At 54.3% G+C, this 26,154-nt stretch overlaps 1 protein-coding gene and 1 long non-coding RNA gene across 10 annotated transcripts in view; one reads left to right on the forward strand and one right to left on the reverse strand.

The window, feature by feature from the left end:
* LOC136336523 (uncharacterized) overlaps positions 1–26,154 on the reverse strand; it is a 94,981-nt gene that overhangs the window by 24,472 nt on the left and 44,355 nt on the right. The window lies entirely within an intron of this gene.
* Positions 1–26,154, forward strand: part of LINGO1 (leucine rich repeat and Ig domain containing 1) — a 231,060-nt gene that overhangs the window by 2,700 nt on the left and 202,206 nt on the right. For all 9 annotated transcript variants that reach the window (XM_066278278.1, XM_066278280.1, XM_066278282.1 and 6 more), the window contains one exon: positions 21,772–21,886. The gene's annotated coding sequence lies outside the window, so the exon portion shown is untranslated. The remainder of the gene's footprint in view (positions 1–21,771; positions 21,887–26,154) is intronic.

Raw genomic sequence — 26,154 nt, forward strand, 5'->3', positions numbered from 1 at the left:
ACCATAACCTGCCAGGGATCTGCATGATGGTTTGCAAATCCTCAGCCCTGGAATGTCGGTTTTCTTCTGGGAATCAGAAGGGTTTCCCCATCCTCATCCTGGTCCTCTAGGCTAGGCCCTGGCCTTGCCCTCCTTTCTGGGCCCCAGAACCCTTCCCACTGCCCTGGGATCTCCACCCCAGAGCTGCAGAGCTCACCTTCAAAGGATTGGTTTCCTTCCCCAGAGGTCTAAGTGTGTATTGGGGGAAGGGCCTGGTGGCTATTGAAACCACTTCCTCCTTAGGTGTCTACCTGAGGCACAGGAGACTAAGCAGCTGTCAGTCTCTCAGGCAGGTCTCTGTGATCCTCCAGCACTGACAGCAGCCCAGACTCACCCCCAGCCCTTGGAGGCCTCCTGTGGGGAAGTGGGGAGAGCCATTGCCCATGAGTAACCAGACGCTTCCTGGGGCTGGGGTGGGCCTGCCAGACCTGTGGTGGCTCCCTGACCCTCTGCTGGCTTTACTCTGGCATCCTGCTGACTCAGTCTTTCTTAGCTGCTCTCTCTCCCCCCACCTCTGCCCTGTCCCCTGTGGGTTCCTGAGTTCTAAGCTTTGCCTCCTGATTGTTGACCAATGCTCTGATTGGCATCAAGGCTTGCTTGAGCCCCTGACCTAGTTCTGTCTCCAAGCCCTGGCTCTAGCCTGCTCCAGCAGGAATGGGCCTCCATTCTGGGCCTCAAGCTGTGGGCAGGGAGAGCCAGGCACCTCTTTGGCCCCTTATCTCTGCTGTCAAGGGTGACAGTCCCAGCCCCCACTGGCTACTCCTTTAGGAAGATAGCCACTCGCTCCTCAAACCTTCTGACTGGTAAGGGATAGTGCCCAGTGTGGCCTCTTTAATTTCCCTTTCTAGCCAGGCCCTGACCATGTCATGTTTATGTTTTAAATTATAAAAATAGTACATTCTAACAAACTCAATGTTAAGAAGTTATTGGGTGGGCTGGGCCTTAGGGTGACTTGAGGGGGGAAATGTACCCCAACCACTCAGATCTCTTTTTGAGAGAAATGGGACAGGCCACCTTGACCAGTCACAGTCTCTTCTGTGGGCTTCCAGGGCCCAGACATCTTCCTAAGAACCACCCCTTGGCCTTGCTCCTTACTGCCTGGAATCCTACACTTGGGCTCACTCCACATTCGGGAGCATCTCCTGGTTTGAGGTCTGGGATAGACTACTGGACTACTGTTTACAAGTCTGGGCTCCCCTCTGGGTAAGCTCTGAGAGGGGGCACAGACATTGACCCCCATCCTAGTATGATGCAGAATGGGCTGGGCAGCTGTAGGGGTAGGGGGGAAGGGGGCAGGCAGGGGGCTGTTCCAGATGGATTGGAAGGGCTGATGAGTTTTGACTTGTTCACATATTTCTGGCACTGGCAAATACTCAATAAATGTGGTGAATAAATGAATGAATGGAGGAGGTGAATGAATGTGGGCTGTCTAGGCTGATGGTACCGTGTTAACAAAGGCACGGAGGTGAGAGGCAGCAGGCATGGGTAAAACATGCTTGCAGTGGAGTGGTTCATGCAGGGGCATGGCGGGCACAGAGCAGGTGGGCACAAGACGGAGGAGGCCCTTGAATGCCTGGCTGAGGCCTGTGGGCCCATTCCCTATTCAGGGATTGGAGGGTTGAGGTTCTTGAAGGATTCCATCAGATTTGCAGTTTAAACTGCTCTCTCTGGTGGTCGTGGGAGGGGTTGGCCAGGGGAGCTGGAGGCAGGGAGACAGTTCTGAATCTGCTATGGGATCACAGACTGATGGTCACAGCAACAGATGGATAGGCGCCTTGCTTGCTTTCCCCAGGGTAGCTAAGGGGCAGTGCCTGGTTCCTCACCTGATGTAGGGTGGAGAGATTTGACCTGGGTGGGAAACCAGGTGAGGTGATGCCTGTTATCAGAGTTGGGCAGGGACCCGAGCATCACCATGCCCACCACCTGGGCACACAGAGGTGGTAGATGTCCTGGAGTCCCAGGTATGGGCCTTTAGTACAGACCTTCCAACAACACACTTGAGCAAGTCCCTGTGATCCCTCAGGCCTTTGTGTCTGTCTGTAAAAAGGATAAGTTTATCTGTTTCCCTAGAGACCTGGAGTGACTTTGGGTGGACATTTGGGACCTCAGAAGTGGGATACAATGAGAAGGGGTGGAGAGTCAGCATTGCTATTTGACAGAGGAGGAGTATGAGACTCAGAGAGGGGCAGTGGCTTATACAGTGTCCTGAAGCATGTGAGGGTGGGGCATTCCAGCTTGGGTGTTCCTGGCTGTGCCTATAGCCAGCTGGGCAGGGATGGGGCAGTGGCTGGGGCCTCTGCAGAGCACTCCACAGGCCATTGCCATGGCCGTCCAGCTGTCAGGGAGCATATGGGGCCATATGGTCACATCAGGGGAGGCGCTAGCCACTGGAAGAGGGATCATGGTTGCCACCCTTGCCTTCTGGATCTGCATAGGTACTGTCAGCCACCAGGGTCAGGGTGGGAGGAAGCCAGAATGGAACCTTGGTGTCCAGGTTGGTTTGGACATGGATGCTGGCCATTGGCAGGTGGCCCAGTTCTGCCACTCATCTGCCAGGGCAGCCAGGGTGGCTCCATGCCCAGGACTGATCCAATTAGCTCAGCATGGCTGTGCCAGCCTCCCTCCCATACCTCACCCAGCTCTTAGGGCCCTGGAGGTGGCACAGTGCATCTGACGTCAGGGTCCTGGGCCTCAGCAGGGTGGTGTGGATGTGATATGCAGCCTCATCTTGAGCACCGATTCTGTAGCTCTGAGATTTGGGGGCAGGGAAGTAGCCTCTCGGATCAGTCTGCTGTGATCAAGGCCTGGGCTTGGATGCCATCTGGGACTGGGTTGGAGGCCTGGCTCAGACAGTCTGAGCTGGGTGAGCTCGGGCAAACCACTTGGGTTTTCTGAGCCTCAGTTTTCTCCTCTGTGTCTGGAAGAGTGGTACCTAGTGTGTAGGGGTGTCATCAGCACACTTTGAAGCAATACCTGGAAAGCATGCACTAGCCTGAGGAAGTGAATAATCTCAGTAAATGTTGGCTCAGCTTGACCTCTGCTGGGGGTGGGGAGAGTCCTACTGGAGTTTCAGTATCCAGGCTGAAGCAGAGAGGAGCCTTATTGTTAGTATCTTTCAGGATAGGGCCTATTTTATTATTGTCCACAAATGTTTGCACCCTCCCCTCGCCTCGTATGGTTCTCATGGAAGTTCCATAAGTAGGCAGAATGTCACTGTGCCACTTTACAGATGCTGAATCTGGGACATGGCTCTCCAGAGTTGTACAGTTAGTCAGGTTTGACCCTGTCTCTGGACTCCTAGCCCAGGACTCTTGTTCCATGGAGTGTTCTCAAACTTTGGGTGTACAGGCATGTCTAGAGATTCCCTGAACAGCCCTCTCTTCATCACAGGTGCAGGGACAGGCTGTCATGGTGACAAGCAGCCAGTCCCCCCTTGAGTGGTGGGTGGACTCTCAGAGAAGCAGCAGTTGCTGCATTTCTCTGGCTACCCAGCTCTGGATAGGGGTGAAGGGTGTGGTGCCAGGAAATAGGGAGGGATGGGTCTTTACCTCCTGGCTGCCCTGGGCCAGGCCAAGGCAAGCAGAGCTCAGCCTTCTGGGCAGGATGGGGAGAGCACTGGGCTCCATCTGCTGACCAGCTAGGTGACGTTGGCTGGGTTACTGTCCCTCTGGGCCTTAGTTTCTCTCTTTGTAAGTTTGAGATAATTATCTCCTACCAGTCTCACAAGGCTGTTCTTGAGGCTCTACTATAAATATATATATATTTTCAAATTTTTGTATTTACTGATTTTAGTAAGAGAGGAAGGAAGGGAGGGAGGGGGGGAGAGAGAGAAAGAGAGAGAGAGAGAGACATGAACATCAATCTGTTCCTGTATGTGTGCTGTCCAGGGATCGGACCTGCAACCCCTGTGCTTCGGACGATATTCCAACCAATGGAGCCATCCAGCCAGGGCAAATATATATATATCTTTTATAAACACAATATTCTACAGAGGTGAGTGTAGGAGTTCCCAGTCCTCCATCTGATGATCCTGTCATCATTTAGCGACTTGCTTGCTAGGGACTTCCTCTAGGCTGGCTCTGCTGTCTGTGCAGAGTATCCTAATCAGACGAGATGAATGAGGCTAGCCCCCACCCTCTTGAGGAGTGCAGCCTACAGTAACTGTGGACTCTGTGGCTTTCCACTGTCCCCCAAACACACACTTGCCATCACGCTCCTGCTCACACACTTTGAGGGCTCCTGTTGCCCCCAGGCTTGTGTCCAGACCCCTTGGTGTCTTGCACAGCCCACCCTCTGCCCCTCTGCCCCGCAGTCTCCCTCCGTGCCCCAGGCTCCAGCCAGTGCCACTCACTCCTCCCTAGGGATTGGGTGTGCTGTCCTTCCCCCAGTTCCTGCCAGGGTGAACCTCACCCACTTTTCCATACTCAGCCCAATTGCCCTCCCCATATTTAGACACCCTCGCCGTCTGCCTCATTGGAAGCAGTTTCTCCCTCCTCAGAACTGAAAGCAATGTATCTACATTTAGCAAATGTTTGCTGTGCACCCACTGGGTGCGAGGCCTACTATGTGTGAGGCTTGTGACATAAGGCCTAGGAATACCTTGGTGGCAGGGGCCAGACTTATCCATTCTGGGTGCTTGGTCCGTCCACAGGCCTGGAGCCACATGGGCTGAGCAGGGAGGGTCATGTGGCTTGTCACCAAGGGCCCCTGTGGCCACTTCCTTCCCCTTTGGGCCAGGCCAAAAGCAGATGCGGCCTGGCCAGCGTTTGTGTAGGTCAGCTGGCCCTGGCTGGCCATTGCAATCTTGGCCATTTATTCCAGACCAGAAGCTCGATAGGCAGGGGCCAGAGAGAAAGAGGTGTGGTCCACCCTCTCTTTGACGCACTGCCAGGGTTGGGGTTGAGGGACAGAGAGGAGGGGAAACTGAGACAGACAGGAGCTTTCGCTCCCTCCCCCCCTCCTCTGCTCCTGCCTCTGTGTTCTGTTTCCTGTCTTTCCTGTTCCTGGGTCTCCATTCTGCCATTTGTTAAGTGGGAGTTTCAGTCTCTTTGTGGGGCAATACTGCCTTCGAAGGAGAGGGTCATGCTATCCCCGACTCACTGTCATTTCTACTTAATGGGTGGGGGCCTTCTGAGGCTTGGAGGTGGCGGTGGCCCCTGAGGGCAGAACCAGCATCGCAGCCCCCAGCCTAAGGCTGCTCTGCAGTGAGAGGAGATGGTGAGCAGGACGGGGTAGCCAGTCCAAAGACAATGGAAGTGCTTGTGTTGTGACTTCTGAATGTGCTTAGAGTTCTCCATGTGGAGCCAGGACTCTGGTGTCAGTAAAAAAGTGATTTCTAGGAGACGGCGGGGAAGGGGAGGTTAGCCTACTTAGACACCTAGTTGCCTTCCAGGGGTACTGTGGGGGGGGGAGTCTCTGGCTCCCAGGACCAACATTGGCTTATTAAAAATTTGTTGTTATTATTGTTAGGAACTTTTCTGAATGTACAGAAAGGTAGAGGGAATAGTTTAGGAAACGACCACATACCCCTCACCTAGATGGAACAGTTGTTGACTTCATAGCTGTATGTTTCTTTCTGGTGCTATTGTCAAATACATTGTAGACATTGTGGCCTTTCACCCCTAAGTACGTCAGCCTCCATCTTTAAAAATAAGAGAAAATGTCTATCAAACTGTATGTGGTCCGATATTTGTATTCACTTTATCCTTGAGAGGTGAGGATGCTGACAGAAGAGGAGACTGAGGCCTGAGAGGTGATCTGTCCTGTCTGAGGTCACGTAGCAGAGGGGGCAAGTGGAGGCACGGGGGGTCTAGGAGACAGGCTATAGGTGTCATCCCAGCACGGGCATATGGCAGAGGTGGGAGAGGGAAGATGAGTGGTCTGTAGCTGGGCAAGTGGCTGAGCAGGACCCCCTTCTGGGGGTTCCTCTGGCTCAGGCTGGAGGTTCCACCTGGAAATAGGTGTTTCTTTTCTTTTTCTTGCGAGAGAGACAGAGACAGAGACAGAGAAGGAGAGAGATGAGAAACATCAACTTGTAGTTGTGGCACCTTAGTTGTTCACTGATTGCTTCTCATACACGCCTTGACCAGAGGGCTCCGGCTGAGCCAGTGACTCCTTGCTCAAGCCAGAGACCTTTGGGCTCAAGCTGGCGACCTTAGGGTTTCGAACCTGGGACCTCAGCATCCCAGGTCAATGCTCCATTCACTGTGCCACCACCAGTCAGGTGAAGCAGGTGTTTTTTTTTAGGTTAATTGTCTCTTCCTTTTGTTTGCCATGGGGATTAATCAGGAATTGCAGCATCAGAAAACCTGAAATAGCTTCTTGTTCATCATTTACTTTAGGAGGGTGTTATTGGGTTCTGGCCATGAGGCACCACCAGGGGTGCCTCTGCTGGCATATGTAGCAGGGACTGGCCCACCACCGGCCACCTTGGAGGGCAAGTGAGGAAGGCAAAGGAGGGCTGGCCTGGTGGGAGCACTTAGTATTCCTACCTGGACAGCCACAGGGTCTGAAGAAGGTGGGGGTCTTGGGAGCTTGGGGTTGAGCCTGAGGTCTGGGATGGGCCAAAGACTATATGATGGCAAGTGAGCATGCAGAGGTGAGCTCTTGCACCTGTACAGAAAGGGGGAGGGCACGGCTGCCTCCAGCCTTTTAGGGAGCTGTCCTGTGTTCTCCTGCCCCACCACCTTCTCTCTAGGGAGGCTTCACAGGATGTGTCCTCTGCCAGACTGGGGTAGGCATCGGTCTCCCTGTGCTTCCGTGTCTCTAGGAGTCCAGGCGGTCCTATCCCTCAGGAAGTACACATGCCTGAGACTCCTGATTCTGCCCTTAGTGACTCGGGAGCACCTGTGGACTCTGCGAGGGCCTCAGAGGCCATGGGAATAGGACTGGAGAATATTGGAACTAGCAGGTGGCCCCAGGAATGACCTTATTCTTATAGGTTCAAGATAGGGAAACTGAGGCAGCCACCAGAGTGGCCAGCCCTGTCTTGGGTTGTGTGGTGGAAAGCATTGCAGAGCCTTGGTTACAAGTCCAGCGTCTGGCTTCTCAGTCCCAGGATCCCCTGCTTCTGGGCCACCTGGGGAAGCCCAGCTATAAAGGGGAGGGTGAGTCCCACTGGGGAGGGGCTGTCAATTACTCCTGAGGACAAACCCCGGGTGTCCCCATTAGGTGCCCACTCCCCCTCCCTGTGTGTGTGGCCCCTCAGCCCTCAGGGGCTGGGACTGGCTTCCTGTGCTCCCTGGTCCCTGCCACGCTTACTGTTAGCTTGTCACTCTAAGATAGGATGAGGCATAGTGGGCAGGAGAGGCCCCTGGGGGAAAGGTGACCAGTGGGAAAGCAAGAGACAGACATCAAACACCTTTTTAAAAAAAATTAAATTTATTTTTTTTTGTATTTTTCCGAAGCTGGAAACGGGGAGAGACAGTCAGACAGACTCCCGCATGTGCCCGACTGGGATCCACCCGGCACGCCCACCAGGGGGCGACGCTCTGCCCCTCCGGGGCGTCGCTCTGTTGCAACCAGAGCCACTCTAGCGCCTGGGGCAGAGGCCAAGGAGCCATCCCCAGCGCCCGGGCCATCTTTGCTCTAATGGAGCCTCGCTGCGGGAGGGGAAGAGAGAGACAGAGAGGAAAGAGAGGGGGAGGGGTGGAGAAGCAGATGGGCGCTTCTCCTGTGTGCCCTGGCCGGGAATCGAACCCAGGACTCCTGCACGCCAGGCCGACGCTCTACCACTGAGCCAACCGGCCAGGGCAAAAAAAAATAATTTTAATGGGGTGACATTGATAAATCGGGGTACATATGTTCAGAGAAAACATCTTCAGGTTATTTTGACATTTGATTATGCTGCATTCCCATCACCCAAAGTCCTATTGTCTTCTGTCACCTTCTAACTGGTTTTCTTTGTGTCCCCACCCCAACCTCCTCCCTCTCCTCCCCCCGCCCCGTAACCCCCACACTCTTGTCCATGTCTCTGAGTCTCATTTTTATGTCCCACCTATGTATGGAATCATATAGTTCTTAGTTTTTTCTGATTTATTTATTTCGCTCAGTAGAATGTTATCGAGGTCCATCCATGTTGTTGTAAATGATCCGATGTCATCATTTCTTATGGCTGAGTAGTATTCCATAGTATATATGTACCAAAGCTTTTTAATCCACTTGTCCACTGACGGACACTTGGGCTGTTTCCAGATCTTCGCTATTTTGAACAATGCTGCCATAAACATGGGGGTGTATTTCTTCTTTTCAAACAGTGCTATGGTGTTCTTGGGGTATATTCCTAACAGCAGTATAGCTGGGTCAAAAGGCAGTTCGATTTTTAATTTCTTGAGGAATCTCCTATACTGTTTTCCACAGTGGCTACACCAGTCTGCATTCCCACCAGCAGTGCAGGAGGGTTCCCTTTTCTCCACATCCTCGCCAGCACTTATTCTGTGTTGTTTTGTTGATAAGCTCCATTCTGACTGGTGTGAGGTGATATCTCTTTGTGGTTTTAATTTGCATTTCTCTAATGATTAGTGATGTTGAGCATTTTTTCATATGCCTATTGGCCATCTGTATGTCCTCTTTGGAAAAGTGTCTATTAATTTCTTTCACCTATTTTTTGATTGGATTGTTTGTCTTCCTGGTATTGAGTTTTTTACAAGTTCTTTATAAATTTTGGTTATTAACCCCTTATCAGACGTATTGTCAAATATATTCTCCCATTGTGTAGTTTGTCTTTTTATTCTGTTCTTATTGTCTTTAGCTGTGCAGAAGCTTTTTAGTTTGATATAGTCCCATTTGTTTATATGTTTTATTTCACTTGCCCGTGGAGATAAATCGACAAATATATTGCTGCGAGAGACATCAAACACCTTTTGATCCCCAGCCTGTGCTCCTGTGGCTCTCTGTCAGACCCTACAGCAAGCCTGTGTGTTCTCTGCAGTTGGGGAAGGAGAGGGGGCACCCAACCTCAAACAGGTGGCTCCGTGGTGGTGGCTGTGTGACCTGGGACACATCACTACCTCTGCTGGTAACACAAAGGAAGGCACAAGCCTCTTCCCTCTCCAGCAAGGCAGGGAGAACCGGGCAGGCCGCGGGCTTTTAGCCTGTCTATTTTCTGGTCCTTCAGCTATGTGCCCAGTGGGAAGTGGTTTGGGAAGGGTCACAGAAAAGAAGACAGGTCCTTGTTGCTGGACCCCCTTTCCTCTGCTCTCTCAGTGCTGCAGGGAGAGGGGAGCACTGTACCCTAAGTCCAGGGGCAGGAGGAACAGAGACACACTGCTGTGTGCAGGCACTGAGCCAGGGCACTGGGAGATGGCCATCTTCGTTAGTGGACAGATGAGGAAGCAGGCTCAGGGAGGCCGCCAGCTGTCAGTAGTGGGATTGAGATTTGAGGTCATAGTGCCCCCTTTGCACTGGAGACCTGGTTTCTGCTCTCAGCTGTCCCCCTAACTGCTGTTCCCTGGGCCTTGGGCTTTGCCTCTGTCCAGTGGGACTGGGAAGATTCCTGCAGGAGGCTGAGCTGCTGCCCCAGGCTGGAAGGGAGGCTGAGCCTCTGGTCAGCTCCTCCGCCTGGACTGGCAGGTTTTAAGGGTTGTGAATATGGCTATTCTTTGGGGGATCCTTGCTAAGCAATGCAGAGTGGCAGACTCTCTGGCACCCAGCTGAGAGATTAAGCTTCTGTATGTGTGCCCAGCCCTGCAGAGCCTCTTACACCTGGTACTCTCAGCTAGCCTGTGCCCTCTGTGTACTTACCCTGGTACTACAAGGTGGCGGGAGACCTGCACACATGCATGTCGGTCATCCTGAGGGTCACCCTTGAGGACTGAGCAGTAAGTAGGGCAGAGGTACATTAATTGAACACCTACAGTTAGTCACAGTGTCAGGTGCTTTACATGCAAGACCTCATTGAATTATAAAAAAACAACCCCATGGTTGGTATTAGTACTGTTCCCATTTAACAGATGAGGAAACTGAGGCTCCCACAGAGGGAGGGACTTACAAGATCATATAGCTAGTGAGCAGAGGAGGTGGCATTCGGACTTAGGAGCATCTGCTTCTAAAGGAGGCTCTGTCTTTTGTGCCCCAGACAGAAAGAGGAGAGTCTGCCACCAGCTGAAAGAAGAAAGTTAGGTTTCAGGGCAGGGGGCACCTGGTGGCTGCTCTGAACTGGAGAGAGAGGCTAGGGGCCGGGTGAAAGCTGGACGTCAGTGTCTGTCCTACAGCTGTATGTCCTTAGGTCTGCCGTCTGCTCTAGGTCTGGCTCCTCAAACTGCCTTACTGCCTGCTCAGGGGGCTGATGCACATCCTTTGTGGTCCATCAGCGAGCCAGCTAGGGCAGTGTGCCATGTGGCAGCTGACCATCCAGGGAGGATGCAAGGTGGGTGCTCTTCTAAGCTTGAGTAGGGCCGAGTCTGCACTTGGGATGGACGGCTTGCTGGGGGCTGGGAGCTGCTCAGAGAGCTGTGGACAGTGGAGAAGGGGTGAAAGTGGATGGGGCATCTGGTGCTATTCTCCATCCTTGCCCTGAGCTTCCAACCCTGCAGTCTGAGGGTCTGCTCATTTTCCTTGTCTCCCTTTCTTTGCCCTCCATAACATGGAGTGAGCATGGGGAGCTGAGTGGGGTGGTGGTGGGGGTCTCTGGCCCCTCCTAGATCCCTCCCATAGAGGCTATATACATATATATTTCTTTTTTTTTTTAAGTGAGAGGAGGGGAGACAGTGAGACAGATTCCCACATGTGCCCCAGCTGGGATCCCCAGGCAGCCCCCATCTGGGGCTGATGCTGCAATCAACCGAGCTATCCTCAGTGCCTAGGGCCAATGCTTAGACCAATCCAGCTGTGGCTGTGGGAGGGGAAGAGAGAGAGAAGTGGGAGAGAAGAAAATGGTGGCTTCTCCTGTGTGCTTTGACCAGGAATCGGACCTGGACGTCCACACACTGGGCCAATGCTTTATCCACTGAGTCAACCGGCCAGGGCCAGGCTGTAAATATTTTATCTCTACCATGTCTGCTGCTGAAAATTTTTGCTTTTAACACCCTTTTTATTTTTTCTCCCTTTTTCTTGATACAATGCATGCTGGAGAAAGTCTGTGCTGGACACTTGCTCTGTTGCTCATGCCCAGAGTCCCCTCCAAAACCACTAATTGCTTTTAAGCTGTGACAGTCGACAAAAGCAGTGTTCTTTATGTTAGAGAGAAGGAGGGGGTAGGAATCCACTACTTTTTCTTCTTCTCTTCCTTCTTCCTTCTTTTTCTCCTCCCTTCCTCCCCTCATCCCCTTCCTCCACTTCCTCCTTTCCCTCTTCCGCCTCCTTCTCCTCTCCCTTCTTCTTCTTCCTTTTCATTTTGAGGTCTTTCATATTTCTGTGAGGGTTCTGGAAGAGAAATGGAATAGAAAGACCTGTGGGCAGGGAGGCAGGACACCTTGGATAGGGCATTTTGCCTCTCTGGGACTACATTTCCCCCCTTACAAGGTGGTCATCTGTCCATGCGTTCATTTGACAGCCATTCCCTGCAGATACATGCTAGAAGCACCTCAAGGACTGGCTCCATCTTTGCTGTGGTGTCCCCAGCACCTGGTGCAGAGCCTGACACAGTGGGCACCCAGTGAGGGCCTGGGTGTTGGGTTCATAGCTCTGCTGTGAGGCAGGCACTCTGCCCAGTGCCAGGAATGCACAGGACGGACGAGCTAGAGGCAGCCCTTGGCCATGGGAGCTCCCTGGTGGGAGGGGAGCCCCCTCACGAAGGTCATTCCTGTGTACCTGAGCTGTAGTTCAGGTGGGTACTTGGTACTGAGGGGCACAGAGCAGGGGGTACGAGGAGGGATCAGAAAAGCTGTGGTAGAGGAGAACTTGGCTGCATTGTGAGAGGGGTGGGAGTTTGACAGGGAACCACTGGGGCCAAGGAGGAGGGGATCCAGGACAGGAAACAGCAGGTGCCATGGCGAGGGGAGTTGTGAGCAGGTCGGGCCAGGGAGGGTAAGGCTGCCTGTGGGCCTCTGCTGCTGGGAGAGCTTTGCATGGAGGAGGGGAGGTTTAGACATGGCCCTCCAAGGGAGGGTAACAGGAAGCCCTGAAGGGGTTCTGAGCAGAGGACATCTGGGGTGATCCCTCTAGGTCTACAGTAGGGGATGAGGGAGGGAGGTGCTGGCTGGGAGGCTGGTCTCAGGTGAGCTTGTCGAAGAAGGGAGAACAGCAGTGTAAGTCTGAGGCAGGCAAGAGGGGAGTGGAGTGTGGGGGACATCCCTGTCCTGGTGCTTATCTTATCTGCTTGCGTTGGGCCTGCAGGCCTTCCCTGGGCTGTGGGGTTGGGTCCCCTCAAAATGTACAGTCCTTTACAGTGTATAAAGTTTGCCCACTTCTGATAATCTTGGAAATAGTCCCCTGAGGTGGGCAGAGCAGGCAGAGCAGGGTGCCATCCTCCACTGACAGGTATGGGCCAGGTCTTCCCAGGTCCTGGCAGTGGGTGGAGAGGGTGCAGTTGAACCCAGGGCTCATGGCCTCTAGCCAGCTGCCACATCACCTCTGCTGTGCATCCTCCACCCCCAGCCCTCCCCTTTCCTTCCCTTCCCTCCCCAGCCCTCCCCTCCACTCCCCTCCCCTTTCCTTCCCTTCCCTCCCCAGCCCTCCCCTCCACTCCCCTCCCCTTCCCTCCCCAGCCCTCCCCTCCACTCCCCTCCCCTTCCCTCCCCAGCCCTCCCCTCCACTCCCCTCCCCTTCCCTCCCCAGCCCTCCCCTCCACTCCCCTCCCCTTCATTCCCCAGCCCTCCCCTCCCTTCCCTTCTCCTCCCCTCCCCTTCCCAGCCTTTCCCTCCCCTCCCCTCCCTTCCGTTCCAGAGCCCTATGCTCCTCCCCTGTTTGCAGAGGTGTGGGGCTTTTCAAATGATAGAAAATAAGCTGGAATAGGAGAGGACTCATCCCCTGGATTCTCAGAGGGGCGCCTCTGCCCTTGCATCTCTCAGCCGTATTGAAGCTGCCACTGGACCAGAATACGAATGAGTCTGGCCTGTCATCACTCTTAATCTGTTGGGGGAGCCTTCCCTGGCCAGACGGCACTCACCAGCAGCAAAGCCATGTGCAATGAGGCCTCAGCAGTGCTGGCCATCACTGACCAGGACCGGTGCTGGGGGCGGTGCAGGCCCAGCCTGTGGCTGCTCAGGGTGATGGACTGGGCCTGGCACCCAGGTTCCCCCTCCACCTCAAGTCCTCTGCTTGGGGACACAGCTCTGAGGCCAGCCCCAGGTGGGGTAGGTCATGCATCCCTGCCTAACGGGGAGGGGCACCTGTGGAACTGCTGGTTACTTCTCAGGGTCTGAATTCCTCAACTTGACTCTCTTTGCGCTGCCTCTTCCACAAAGTCTTCCTTTTTTCACTGCTTAGCTCACACTGAGTTTTCCATTTATAAGTCTTTCATAGCCCCCGGGGCAGGGGTACAAACCTGGTGCCTGAAGGCAACCGGTGGCTGATGAGTGGGGCAGAGCAGCAGGTGTGGGGACTGGCAGTGTGCCGTGTGGGGCCCTGTGTAGGCACTTTTGCTCCCAGCTCTGTGAAACAGCCTTGGCTTCAGGACCACCATGCCCTTCTCCCCACCAGCCGGCAGCTCCCATGGGCAGGCCCTGCTCTCTGCCTCTGCAGCTTGTTTCCCTAGGATGGCATGGGCTGGGCACTGAGTAGGCTTCCCCCAGTGACTCTGAAAGCATGGGCATCACTCAGGGCAACCTTTTCCCTTGGAGAGCGGAAAAACGAGGCACAGAGCTAGGGAGTGGCTGGAAAGGGCCCCTGTTCCTCTCTAAGCAGACAGTACACCTGTGCTCTTACACTCCTCACGCAGGCATCTGAGGGTGGTCTTTGCAACTCTGCTTTGGAGAGAAGGAAAGTGAGAATCAGAGTGGCTGGGTCCTGGGGGATACAGTCAGTCTGTTTTTGAATCAGTGTTTTGTAACCCTGGTGCCACTAACTCTTTCTGGCAGGACTGGGGGTGCATGCAGCGTGACCTGAGGGGGAGGCACGTTGGTGCTATTGGTGCTGAGGAAGCCCAGCCAGGGGCAGGAGGCCCTGCTGGGATTCCAACCAGACCCGCTCTCTCTGCACCTGGCTTTCTCCAGACAGGGTTGGGAGAGGATCTGGACGGATGGAGACTTTGGGGGAAATCTGCTGAGCTTATGTGGCCTCAGCTTGGCCACATGAGCTCAGTGCTTCCGTCCAGCCCCTGGACATCCTTGACCCTAGTCCAGGCTCATAATGAGAGTTCTTACTCCTGTGCTCTCTGAAGTCACCGTCATGTGGGCGGTGGTGACGACAACACCCAGGCAGGCCCAGTTAGTGGTGTGGGGCAGCCAGGGAACAGACTGTTGCCTCAGGAGGGAAGAGGGCTACAGGTCACCACCAGAAGGGAGGATTGCCCAAGCATAGGTCTATGCACTCAGCCCTACAGCCCAGAGCAGGGGTCGGGAAGCTTTTTGGCTGAGAGAGAGCCATGAACGCCACATACTTTAAAATGTAATTCCATGAGAGCCATACAATGACACGTGTATGTTACGCATTATCCAATAAAAATTTGGTGTTGTCCCGGAGGACAGCTGTGATTGGCTCCAGCCACCCACAACCATGAACATGAGCGGTAAGAAACAAATGGATTGTAATACATGAAATGTATTTATATTTTTAACGTTATTATTTTTTTAATTAAAGATTTGTCTGCGAGCCAGATGCAGCCATCAAAAGAGCCACATCTGGCTTGCGAGCCATAGGTTCCCGACCCCTGGCCCAGAGCCTCACTCCTGCGTGGCCCAGTCCTTCTGTTCACACATTAGGAGTGGGTTCACAGGGACCACAATATATCACCCTGGGCTGTAAGATGGGAAAACTGAGGCCCAGGGAGAGTCTGTGAATGAGACTCAGGGTTGCACTCACTCACTGTGAACTCTGCCCCGCCCAGCTGTGCTGCTACTCACCCCCACCGAGGCGGCCCACCATCCTGGACAGTGCTCTTCCCTGCTCAGGGCCATGTCTACTCCCTGTGACTCTGTGGGGGTCCTAGCTGGGGTGTGGGGCTGCAGAACTGGTACTTGTTCCTGCCCCGAAATAGCCCTCTGATCTGCAGGTGGAAGTGGGGCCCCAAGGTCTTCTTTTTTGGGGACAGCCTTGTTCTGTCCCGCTCCATGTTCTGAATCTTTTTGGTCTCTGGGCCCCTTGGGGAATGAAAGCCACAGGTGCATCCCCTTCCCACCACGTGCATGAAGTTTTTATCAATGTTCCCAGACCTCCTGAGTCCTCCTCACTGGGGACCCAGGTTGAATATTTCCCAGGTGGTATAGTAAATGTTAACCATGGTGCTGACCTTGGACAGGAAGCTAGGCGTCCCTGTCCCCAGGCCATACTTTCTCGGCTTTGTTCTCTTGCCTTATGAAGGTCCCCCTGTGCACCTGGCTGGGGGCTATGTGCTGTGATAATACACTCTTTCTTTCCACAGACTAGTTTTCTTTTTTCTTCTTTTTCAAAGTGAGACAAGGGGAGATAGAGAGACAGATTCCGCAAGTGCCCTGACTGTGATCCACACGGCAACTCCCATCTGGGGCTGATGCTCTGCTTATCTGGGGCCATGTTAGCAACTGAGCTATTTCCAGCACCTCAGGCAGAGGCTCCATGAGCCATCCTCAGCCCAGGGGCCGATGCACTTGAACCAGTCAAGCCATGGCTGTGGGAGGAGAAGAGAGAGAGAGAGAGAGAGAGAGAGAAGGGGAGGGGGAGGAATGGAGAAGCAGATGGTTGCTTCTCCTCTGTGCCCTGATCAGGAATTGAACCCAGGACATCTACACGCCCGGCTGATGCTCTACCACTGAGCCAACTGGCCAGGGCTACAAACTTTAGATTTGGATGCCTCCACTTTGCCCGCCCAGCTCAAAGTGACGACAAGAGCAAGACCCACCCTTGCCCTGGGAAGTCACACCTGCCAGCACTCACAGCTTGGGGGGCAGGGCAGGACAGAGGTAACACCAGGTGGGCATGGCAGAGGGATACCTGACCCAGCCTGAAAGTAGAGGTAGGGGAGGTCAACAGAGGCTTCTTGAAGGACACTGGGGACCGATCAGGATGGGAGGGTGCCCTGGTGGAGGGGACAGCAAGTACAAAGGCCGGAGGCCTCTCTGTATGAAGTAAGCAGGCACTTTGTCTAGCTGGAGGGTGGGACTAGGAGGTAGTATCAGCCCTGCAAGTGATCATGTGTGTGCGCGTGCGCACACACACACACGCGTGTGCATGCGCTCTCCCCAGGATGCAGACCACCTGCACACACCCCTCCAAGTTCCCCTTCACAGACCCACATGAGCCCACTCTCTGTGGGCGCCAACACCTGCAGCCACCCTCCTTCAGTGCCCACCGTCTATCTTTGCAGAGAGAAGCACACTCCCTTAACGTCTTGGTAACTCTCCCCCTTTTTACCTAGCACCAGGGCTCTGTAGGAGTTCAAAGCTGAGCCTCCAAACCCCCTCCCCTGAGTTGTCTGCAAAGGCCTTTCCTGTGTTGCCCTCACCCCTGTGCTCCCCTGAGCCTCACCCAAGGTTTCCCTACCCTGTGATGCCCCAGGGTTTTCTGGACACCCAGGGAAACCTCCCAACCCAGTCCCAGAGAACTGGAACCTGCCAGGGAACCATGGGTCCTGGGGTTGGCCTCAGCCTGTCTGACTGCCCATGTGACTGTGGCAACCTCCCACTGTGGGCCTTGGTTTGGGAATTCACTGTATAGCTCTCCATTCTCCAGCAGAGGGAGGCTCTTCAGCTGGTGTTACAGCCCTGGTGCCACTGAGGGGGCTCCCGGTGGCTGTGAGGTCAGGTGGCTGTGAGGTCAGCGGTAGTGCTGGACGGGGCTCTACCATATCAACCATAAAACGACCGCTTGCTTAGGTCTGCATTGTATATCAAGGTCCAGGCAGGATTTAAAGGAAAGAAAACAACCATTAGCTCTTCATTGATTTTTGCTTTTCTGATTACAAAAGGAAATTCAGAAATATATTTGTGGGTAACGGAGGCCATGAACGCCCACTTGTGCTCTCCTAGGAGGCCACCACCGTAACGTCTGGGTATGGCTGCTTGGGGCATCAACTAGCAGACTTACTTGTAAAAACGGGCCTGTTCTGAAACAGCCCACACAGCTCGATGGTTTTCATATTGTAGCACACAAAGGTGTCCCCTCTTGTAGGGTGGCTGCAGAGTACTCTGTGGCACTGGTCCCTTCTAGCACACATTTAGGCCATTTCCGGTTAATGCACGGCTGTGAGCATTCTTGAATATTTATAAACGAGTGCCTGTGCTTCCTCTTCTGTAGGAGGGGCTCCTAAAGTAGGATTACTAAGGTGCATGGGTTTCAAATGTTATTCAATATCCCAGAATTCTCCTCCCAAAGGTGGAGCCAGTTCCCCTTCCCTCCAGTGAGTCCTCATTTCCCCACATTCCTGCCAGTGCTGCTGCTCATTATCAGTTGAATTTTTCCCTAGTTCGGTGGGCGAGAAATGGTACCATGTCAATTTTGTCTGCATTTCCCCAGATTGCTAGTGAGGAGAACATCTTTTCATACACATATTGGCCAATTTTAGTTCTTCCTCAGCAGGTTTCTAACTCACTGCCAGTTTTTCTCTCCTTTTGTCTTCTTATTGATTTGTAGGGGCTCTTTGTATATTAGTGATATTTCCCTTCCTGTGCCTCCATGCCCTTTAGCTTTGCTTGTAGTGTCTTGCCTTACAGATGTTATGTTGTTGGATTTATCAAATTCTTACGTTGTGCCTTCAGGATCTCACATCTGGCACAGAGAGGCTTGCTTCCTCCACTGCTACGATTTCATTTCAAATAAGAATTTTATTGCCGGGTAAATCTTTGTGAAGCCGGGTTTGTAGGCCTTCCCTGACAGCTGCTTCTCTGACTCTGGGGGAGGAAGGCCGGCCCATGCTCCTGCTTATTGATCCTCACCTCTCCCCCTCTGTCTGTCTTGGGGTCGCAGTGGCTCTGTCTCTCTTCGGGCCTCTGTCTCTCTGCGTCCTGCCCTCTTTTCTGTGTGTCTGCCGTCTCCCACCTCCGGCAGGGTTCCCGTCGGGCAGTGGTAAGTAAGGATGTGAGGGGCAGCCCTCTGCGGGTCCCGTTGGGTCGGGCCGGGATGGTGGTAGTCAGGGAGTCTTTGCCCCTCCCTTTCCACCTGCCACGCTCAGTCCAGGTCACGAGGGCTGCCAGGGCAGACACTGGCCCAGTTACGTTGGAGAAACTCATTTCCCATCCACGTTTCTCCTCCAGTAGGAAGCCTTCCCAAATAGCTCCTTCTAACACATAACCCTGGACCTGGTCCCTCCCTTTGGTCCTCACTGCTCTCTGCCCCCCCTCACCTCCCCAGTCCGGTGGGTAGCCTGGGATCCACCTGGCTACCTCTGAGGGTCTGGGTTTGCACCTACACAGAAGTGCTCCTGAGAGTCTGTAGCGGTTGCTGGGGGCCATGACCCACGTGGGATATGGCAGAGCTGGTCAGACTTCACAGCCCAGCTCTGCAAGGTGTCCCCTTTTGCCCTCTCAGTACCCCTTACCCCCCCCAAAGGCAAACCCCAAAACACCACAGGATAAATTTGCAAGTTGCTGACAGAGATGGAGACTTGGATTCTACAGGGTGAGGCCTGATGGCAGGGCGCCCTTGTTCCCTGTGTCTGCCAGGCCAGGTCAAGGACAGGGTCTGACATACAAGAGAGAAGAATGCACAATGCAGGAACATGCCGAATCTGGGGGAGGGGAAGCAGCCAGTCCACATTCCTCAAGTTTCTAGCTAGGGACCGGGGGGGGGGTGCTTCTGGGGGATGCGCCCTGCGCAGTTACCTTCTGGAGGGGAGGGCCCTGTGGGGGCTGTGAGAGCATATGGGAGACAAGTCAGGGTGGCCCACGGGCTCTTTGCAGCATGGCTGGGAGACACATCACTCCAGTCTCTGAGGACATTGCTCTGGGCTGCTACAGCGCCTTGGGCTTCTGTCCCCTCATGCTTCCTGCAACCACAACAGCCTGTCTTTCCTCTGAGCTTTGGACAGGCAGGAGCAATGTCCTTGACCTCTCTTCATCCCAGTCATCAGGTACGAAATAGAATGAACTAGAATGAATGAGGGAAGAGAGGGAGGGAGGAAAGGAAGGATGGAAAGTAAGGGGTGTTGAGTCAGGGGTTCAGGTCTGGGGAAGAGGAGACCTGGTTCCAGGCTTGATCTTTTGGTTTATTTGGGGGGTGTCCCAAGCTGTCATTAGGCCTCAGTTTCCCCACCTGTACAACGGGCATGAGCCTCTCAAGCTCTGTGACTGTGTTGACTTAAGTAGACACGTGCCCCCTTTCTCTCTCTCCCTCCCTCTTTCTCATGCATGCACGCACAAACACAGACATGTCAGTGCCTTTCCCTTTGGTCACAGTGTTCACTGAGCACCTACCGCAGCCAGCTCCCCACAGCATGGACCTGCGTGGCAGCACACTGAGGGTGTGCCCTGGAAGTCCTGCATGCCAGGCGGTTGTCTTGAATATGCAGGCATCTGATTCCCGGACCTTCCTGGACACCACTGTGCCAGCAGGGCAGGTGGGAAGAGGGTTGTGGTCCCCCTGACCCCTGCCACCAGGCTGAGTCCTACAGTGGTGATGCCATGTCCTTCCCGGGAGTTGGCATGCAGGAAGGCCTTGTGTCGGGAGAGCTCTTGGCCTTTTGTGTCTTCCCACTAGGCCCCAAGCCATTGTTAAGCTCTGTCTGTCATCACATTTCCATAGCAACTCCTGGTGAGGCCATGGAAGAGAGTGGAGCTTTAGGGAGTCTGGGAAGAAGGGAGCAGGAAGCCCATTCGTTACCTTGCAATATGGCAGCGGGGGGCTTGAAGTGGCACTATAGGGATGGCTTGGCCCGCTGGCTCAGGTGGAACGAGGCTCAGGGCCTCCAGCCAGGTGGTCGGGAGGCCTGCCAGGACTAGGCTTCCCGGATGGCCTGGGCCTGGTTGGCTGGTGTCTGTCTACTGGAAGCCAGGTTGGGCAATCACCGGGACACTGCCTCGCTAAGCCTGGCCTGGAGGACCCAGACCCAAGGAACTGTCTGGGCTCTGGCGACCACTCTGTCCCAGGTTGGCACTGTTGAGTCCTGTCCTGTCCTCCAGGATCAGCAGCCACTGGGAGGCACTCCCTGGGGCCTGCTGGCAGCAGGTGGAGTAGTGCAGGGCTGGTGAACTGTAGCCCTTTCTTGACGGCCTACACTGCTCTGTGGCTCTGCTGTTGAAGGGGAAGGCCAAGGTGGGCCCAGAACCTGCTCGGTGCCCGTGTCTCTGCCTTCTTCTTGGAGAAGGTTGCCGCTCATGACACAGAGACCCTTGCCTCCAGAGTCCCTCCACCTTCACCTCCCTTGTGCCTGGAAATTCTACCATCTGTCTGCACCTTAGGCTGGGTGGAGTTTTGATTCGGGCAGGGAGCTGGAGGCCTTTGACATCTTCTGCCCACGTGAGGGCAGCCATCCCTGAGCCCCATCCATCCCATCTGGAAGGCCTTGTGATCCCCCGGGGGCCAAGGCCCATGCTGGATGTGCTGTGTGGGGAACGGAGAGAGCAGGGAGGGCCTGGCCTGGCCTTTCAGCAAGAGAGCAAGCCATCCATTCTTGTGAGGACTGTGGGAGCCAGGCCTGCGGTAGGTGCCAGCTCCCGTGGTTTCCTTTCACTGCCAAGGTGGTAGCCACCTCTGGGTACCACCTGCATTCCTGTATGCTTAATCCCTGTCTGTGCAGTGACTCACTTGTGAAGGTGGTTTACTCGGCGTTCTCCAAGACTTGCACCCATGAAATCACAGCTCTGACATGCCTGTCGATTTTTTTAATACACAGAAAAGTAAACACATACCTGTGGAACTAAACACATTTGTCTTTGCACTCCCTAGAGTTTCCTCATGCACCCCCACCAGCACGTGTCCCAGATTTTGGGAAACACTGATCGGATTGGAACCTCTTGGCAACAACTCAGAAGGGGATTTGGGTCTTTGTCTGAAAGGTTGAGAAAACTGAGGCTCAGATGGGGAAGCTTTACCCATGGCTGCCCAGCTGGCACACGGAAAATGTTCAGCCTGGGGTCTTGCCAAAGAGACAGGACCCCCTGTGTCTTCCCCACTCACGGAGGCAGGGGTGTGTGGTGGAGGAATAGACTATAGATCGGAAGAGGCTAGGGAGGGTGGAGTGCATGCGTGGGAGCTGCAGGCATCCTTGGGCCCCAGGAGGCTGAGACCCAGGCATCCATGAGGCACCCCTGCTGCTTTGCCTGCTCCTCCCACCACCACCCAAGGGCCAGCCCCATGCCTGCTTCCTGGGTCAGGGTGGAAAGGAAGGCAGGCCTTCTGGAGGCTGGACACCTGCTGTGCCAAGCCACACGTCCCTTCTCTTTCTCTATGCTCCTAGCAGCGCTGACAGGAGGAATGGTACCTCACTTTATGGATTAGGGAAGGGATGCTCAGAGACTTGACCTTCCCAAGGCAGCAGGGCCAGTGAAGGGGCGCATATTCAGGCTCCCTTCCACCTGGGGCCAGAAACCCAGCATTCCCAGAACCTGGTAGCATGTGAGTGTGTGTGTTAGTGAGTGAGAGCATGTGTGAGTACGTCAGCAAAAGAGAGTGTGCACATGCATGTTGATTGCCCAGCCAGGTGAGATCAGACAAGTGGTATGTGTGGCCCCCAGAACTGTGCCTGCTGCCCTGTTCTGGCTGACAGCTTGTCTCTTTCTCCTGCAGCCTCCTGTGCCACAGGCCCTGAGGCTCTCATGCCCACGGGCAAAGTGCGGAACTGAGTCAAGCCCAGGCTGCAGCCCAGCCTAGTTGCACTCCCCAAACACCTGCCCGACCTGAGGTAAGAAACCACTCTGGGCCACTGAGCAGAGTGGGGTCCCCCCAAGGGAGAGGCTGTAGGGAGGCCATTCAGGGGCAAGTCTTTCTGGGGATGCCTCCCTCTGTCCCTCCCCATGTGAAGTCCAGTCTAGACAATTGGACGGGACAGGGCCACTTCCCACTAGCCCTTGCTGTAGCAGGGTTCTGGCAGCCAGCTCCGACGCCTGGGCATTCTTCTGACGAGCCAGCTCATGGGCTCCTGTGCCGTGCGGGTGGTCTCTAATGGTGAGCTAGACTCTTTCCTTGGTTCTCTCACGTTGTTGACAACGTGTGTGTGACTCTAGGTTATCAGGGAATGGGAATAGGAATAGGTGGACTGAGAGAGTAAGGGTCCAAGAAACTGTCAAGAGGCTGGCTCTGACGTGTGGTATGGAACGGGGATCTAAGCCAGACTCAATGAGCAGGTCCAGACACTGTCCAGGCGAGATAAAGCTCAGCCCCATGTGTGTACATGTGACAAGCACTGGCAACCCGGTGACCTCGGCCCTGTGTGAACAGAACAGATGTCCTCTTGGGCTGTATCATGAGGAGCAGGACACCCAGAATGTGGAGGTGATAGTCTCTCCCATTCCATGTCCTGTCTGAGAGAATGTGGAGAAAGTACAGCAAGCTTGAAGAGCTAGGATGGGACAAGGGAAGGAGTGGGAACTGGGTTGCTGCCTGGGTAGACCCCTGGCTTGCTTGTGACTTTGGACAAGTGACGTCTACCCTTTATCTGGGCCAGTCTCCCTGCCCCGTCCTTGGCAGACCCCTGTGACCCATGAGAAGGCTGTGGAGGAATTTACAAAATAGAAGGAATCCTGGGGCAAGGCTCAGGGAGCTGCTGGTCAGGACCCAGCAGGGCAGCAGGGCAGCAGGGCAGCTGGCCTCCCGCCCTCCTCCTCAAGTCCTGGGTGACAGCTTCTGTAGGTGTGGCCGGGGCTCAGCAGGCTTAGCAGACTTAGTGGACAGAACACTGTCCTTCCCACCAGGGGGTGTGGTGGGAGCTGACCACTAGGTTTCCTTCCCAGGCCCTTGGCCTTGCTTTGAAGTCCAGCTATTGCCATCAGAATATCCCTGCTGATCAGTCAGTCCCCAGTTCGAGGAGCTGCTAATTAGTCACTCTAGTTGTAACTGCCCCTGGGAGCTGGGCAGGGAGGATGTGGCCTGGGGCAAGGGTGTCAGAGAGGTGGCCGGGCCCTGTCCCCATCTGCAGCAGGGGCCGTAGCGACCCCCCTCCTCTGCTAATGCCAAGGCAGATGGCACTGTGGAAGCTCAGTGGGCAGGAAGCTGGGGGGCAGAGGGACTTGGCCTGGAGGCCACTCTCAGCTGGGAGATTTGGCCACTCTCAGTGGTGGGTGCTTGGATGAGAGGATGCTTGGGCTGAGACTTAAAAGGCCATAGACTTCTTTTAAAATGTTCTGTTTTTCTGGTTATGAAAGAAACACATGCTCTCTATAGAAAATGTGAGCACTTGGCTGTTTTGCCTGCCAGTATTTTTTACAAAATATGTATTTATGACATAATTGGGATCAAACCGCACTTGACTGTTCTCTGACCTGCCTCTTGCACTTACGACTGTGGCCAGACTGTTGCCCCATCATTAAGTATGCATCGGTGATGTGATTTTTAAAAATATTTATTTATTTATTTATTTATTTATTTATTTATTTATTTCAGAGACAGTGCGAGAATCAGAGAGAGGAATAGATAGGGACAGACAGACAGGAACGGAGAGAGATGAGAAGCATCAATCATCAGTTTTTTGTTGCGACACCTTAGTTGCTCATTGATTGCTTTCTCATATGTGCCTTGACCGTGGGCCTTCAGCAGACCAAGTAACCCCTTGCTGGAGTCAGTGACCTTGGATCCAAGCTGGTGAGCTTTTTGCTCCACCAGATGAGCCCGCGCTCAAGCTGGCGACCTCGGGGTCTCGAACCTGGGTCCTTCTGCATCCCAGTCCGACGCTCTATCCACTGCGCCACTGCCTGGTCAGGCGATGTGATTTTTTTTAAAAACAGTAGTGTAATGTTTCAGCCTGCACAAGCCATAGCGTGTTTAAGCAGTTCTCCGCTGTGTGTTTTGACTGTTTCCAATGGTGTGTCATTACGAACATGGCCCAGATGCGTGAGATGATGGGTATAGGCAGGGCTGTGATGGGCAGAGAGGTTGAGTGGTGGAGGAGGGCCCAGCCTAAGCAAAGCTGTTGACTCAGGGACTTAGGATGTTTCAGAGTGAGGTGCCGTGGAGGGGGCAGGGCTGGTCATGGGGAGCCTTGGAGACATGCTGAGGAGTTGAGACTTAATTCGGTGAAGCTCCTTGCCTGGCATGCTCCTCTAGTGCTTCTGGGATTTAAAGGGAGAGGGCAGGATGGTGGGGGTGGGAAAGGCCAGGCAAGGCTGAGATCCCAGACACTATAGCCCTTGACCTTTCACTAGCCTGGCAGGATCATCCCTCTTACCCCCAACAGCCCTGTACAGGTCTTCTCCTTGCAGGAGGGACACATGAGCCAGCCCTGAACCCTCACTGACCCTCCCGAGTCAGTGTGGTATGAGTTAGGCCTCCTTCATGCCCTTGGTTGGGAGTGGGAGGTGGCCCGGCCTGAGATGTAGGGAGAGAAGATGTGGGGGTCTCCTTTGAAGGTTCCCTGATCTTTGGGCACACCTAGTGGCCCCTCTCCAGTACCCTGCTCCCTGTGCATGTTCATACACCCTGTTGCTTGCATGCCAGGGAGAATTACCTGTCGTAGGTGTTGGTCTCCTTTTCCCCAGACTGCCAGGGCAGCTCTAGCCTGATTTGGCCCATGGTGGTGTCGACAGGTCAGTCAATGCTCACGGGCTCTCCCTTACTGCCATGTGGGCAAAGATAGAGGGGAGAGTGTAGATGCCGGCCGTCTGGCTGGTGAGGAAGCCATGGCAGGAAGAAGTGAAGGGTAGTGAAAGGCAGGCTGTGAAAAAGGTCAGAGTCTGAGACCTGGAGCCTGGGGGGTCAGGGGTAGGGTGTGAGCCTTTGAGCTGAGTACAGGGCTTGGAGGGGAAGGAAGAGTCCTGGTTGGAGGTGTTACATTTAAGACGCCCTAGCACTGTGGAGAGGCTGCAGCTGAGGGCCAAGGAGAGCTGGGCAGGTCAGGGAGGGGCCATCAGCATCTGGAAGGGGGCTGTTTGAAAGCCTCCAAGCCTGGACAGGGTCACATATAGGGATTTCTGCAGCAGAGCATAGATGGTGGGGAGCATCTCAGGCCTGGAGGTATGCAGAGGGGGAGGCGAGGCCATTCACGCTGTGGATGGAGAGGAGATTCCTGCCTCGGGGCCAGAAACAGGGAAGGCTCTTAGAGGTCTGTGTCCGCAGGGATGTTAATTGGAGCCCAGGAACCACCTCATTCCTGTACACTATGGTGGAAGTCAGGTCCGCATGCTCAGGCCGGGAGGGGGAATTCCTGGGGCTCTGTACCCCCAGTTGGGTGATGTGGGTGTTTTCACTTCTGTGCCTCAGTCTACCTAACGGTGATATGGAGGCCATCCTCCCTGCCCATAAGAGAAATAGGCATGTCTTTCCTTATGTTTGTTGTTGTGTATGCACCCAGTTTTGTCCCCAGGGACTCAGAAATGAGATGCTCATGGCCTTGGCCCTCAAGACATGTATGGGCCATCGGTGGGGCAGGTGGGTGAAGATGGCACTTAAGGTTATGCCTACTCAAAGCCAGACTACCTGGATCCAGTCCTGGCTCTGCCTCTTGCTGGAGGTGTGAATTTAGGCCACTTCCTCAAGCTCTCTGAGCCTCAGCCTCTTCATCAGGGAACAAAAGCACCCTCTACTTTGTGTGGACTACATAGGTTGGTGCATGTAAAGGGCTCAAAGCAGTGTCTGGCACATAATAAGTGCTCAATAAATATAATTCTGAGTCATCAGTTACTGGGGAGTATGATAGAGGACAGACATTTAGGGCATGCTCTGTGGTCCCTGCCCTGTCACCCTGATACCCCTTTAGCTATTTGTCACCCTTTGCTCCTAGGGCACTTTGGGTGTGGGGTAGAAAGGGGGTATGAAGCAGGTATGCCCAAAGGGAGAGGTGAGAAGACTTCTCAGTCCTGGGTAGGAGTCCAGGGGTCTGTGCAGGGGAAGTGGGGCACCTGCTCCTCCTGCCTCTGGCCCTGGGGAAGGTGTGCCCAGGTGCCAGGGGCTTGGCTAAGTCAGCCTCTCTGTGTTTAGTTGGCAGCTTTTAGGGGAGAGGGGATTGTGGGAAAGCAAAAT

The sequence above is a fragment of the Saccopteryx bilineata genome, chromosome 4, assembly GCF_036850765.1.
Source record: "Saccopteryx bilineata isolate mSacBil1 chromosome 4, mSacBil1_pri_phased_curated, whole genome shotgun sequence".
NCBI lineage: Eukaryota > Metazoa > Chordata > Mammalia > Chiroptera > Emballonuridae > Saccopteryx > Saccopteryx bilineata.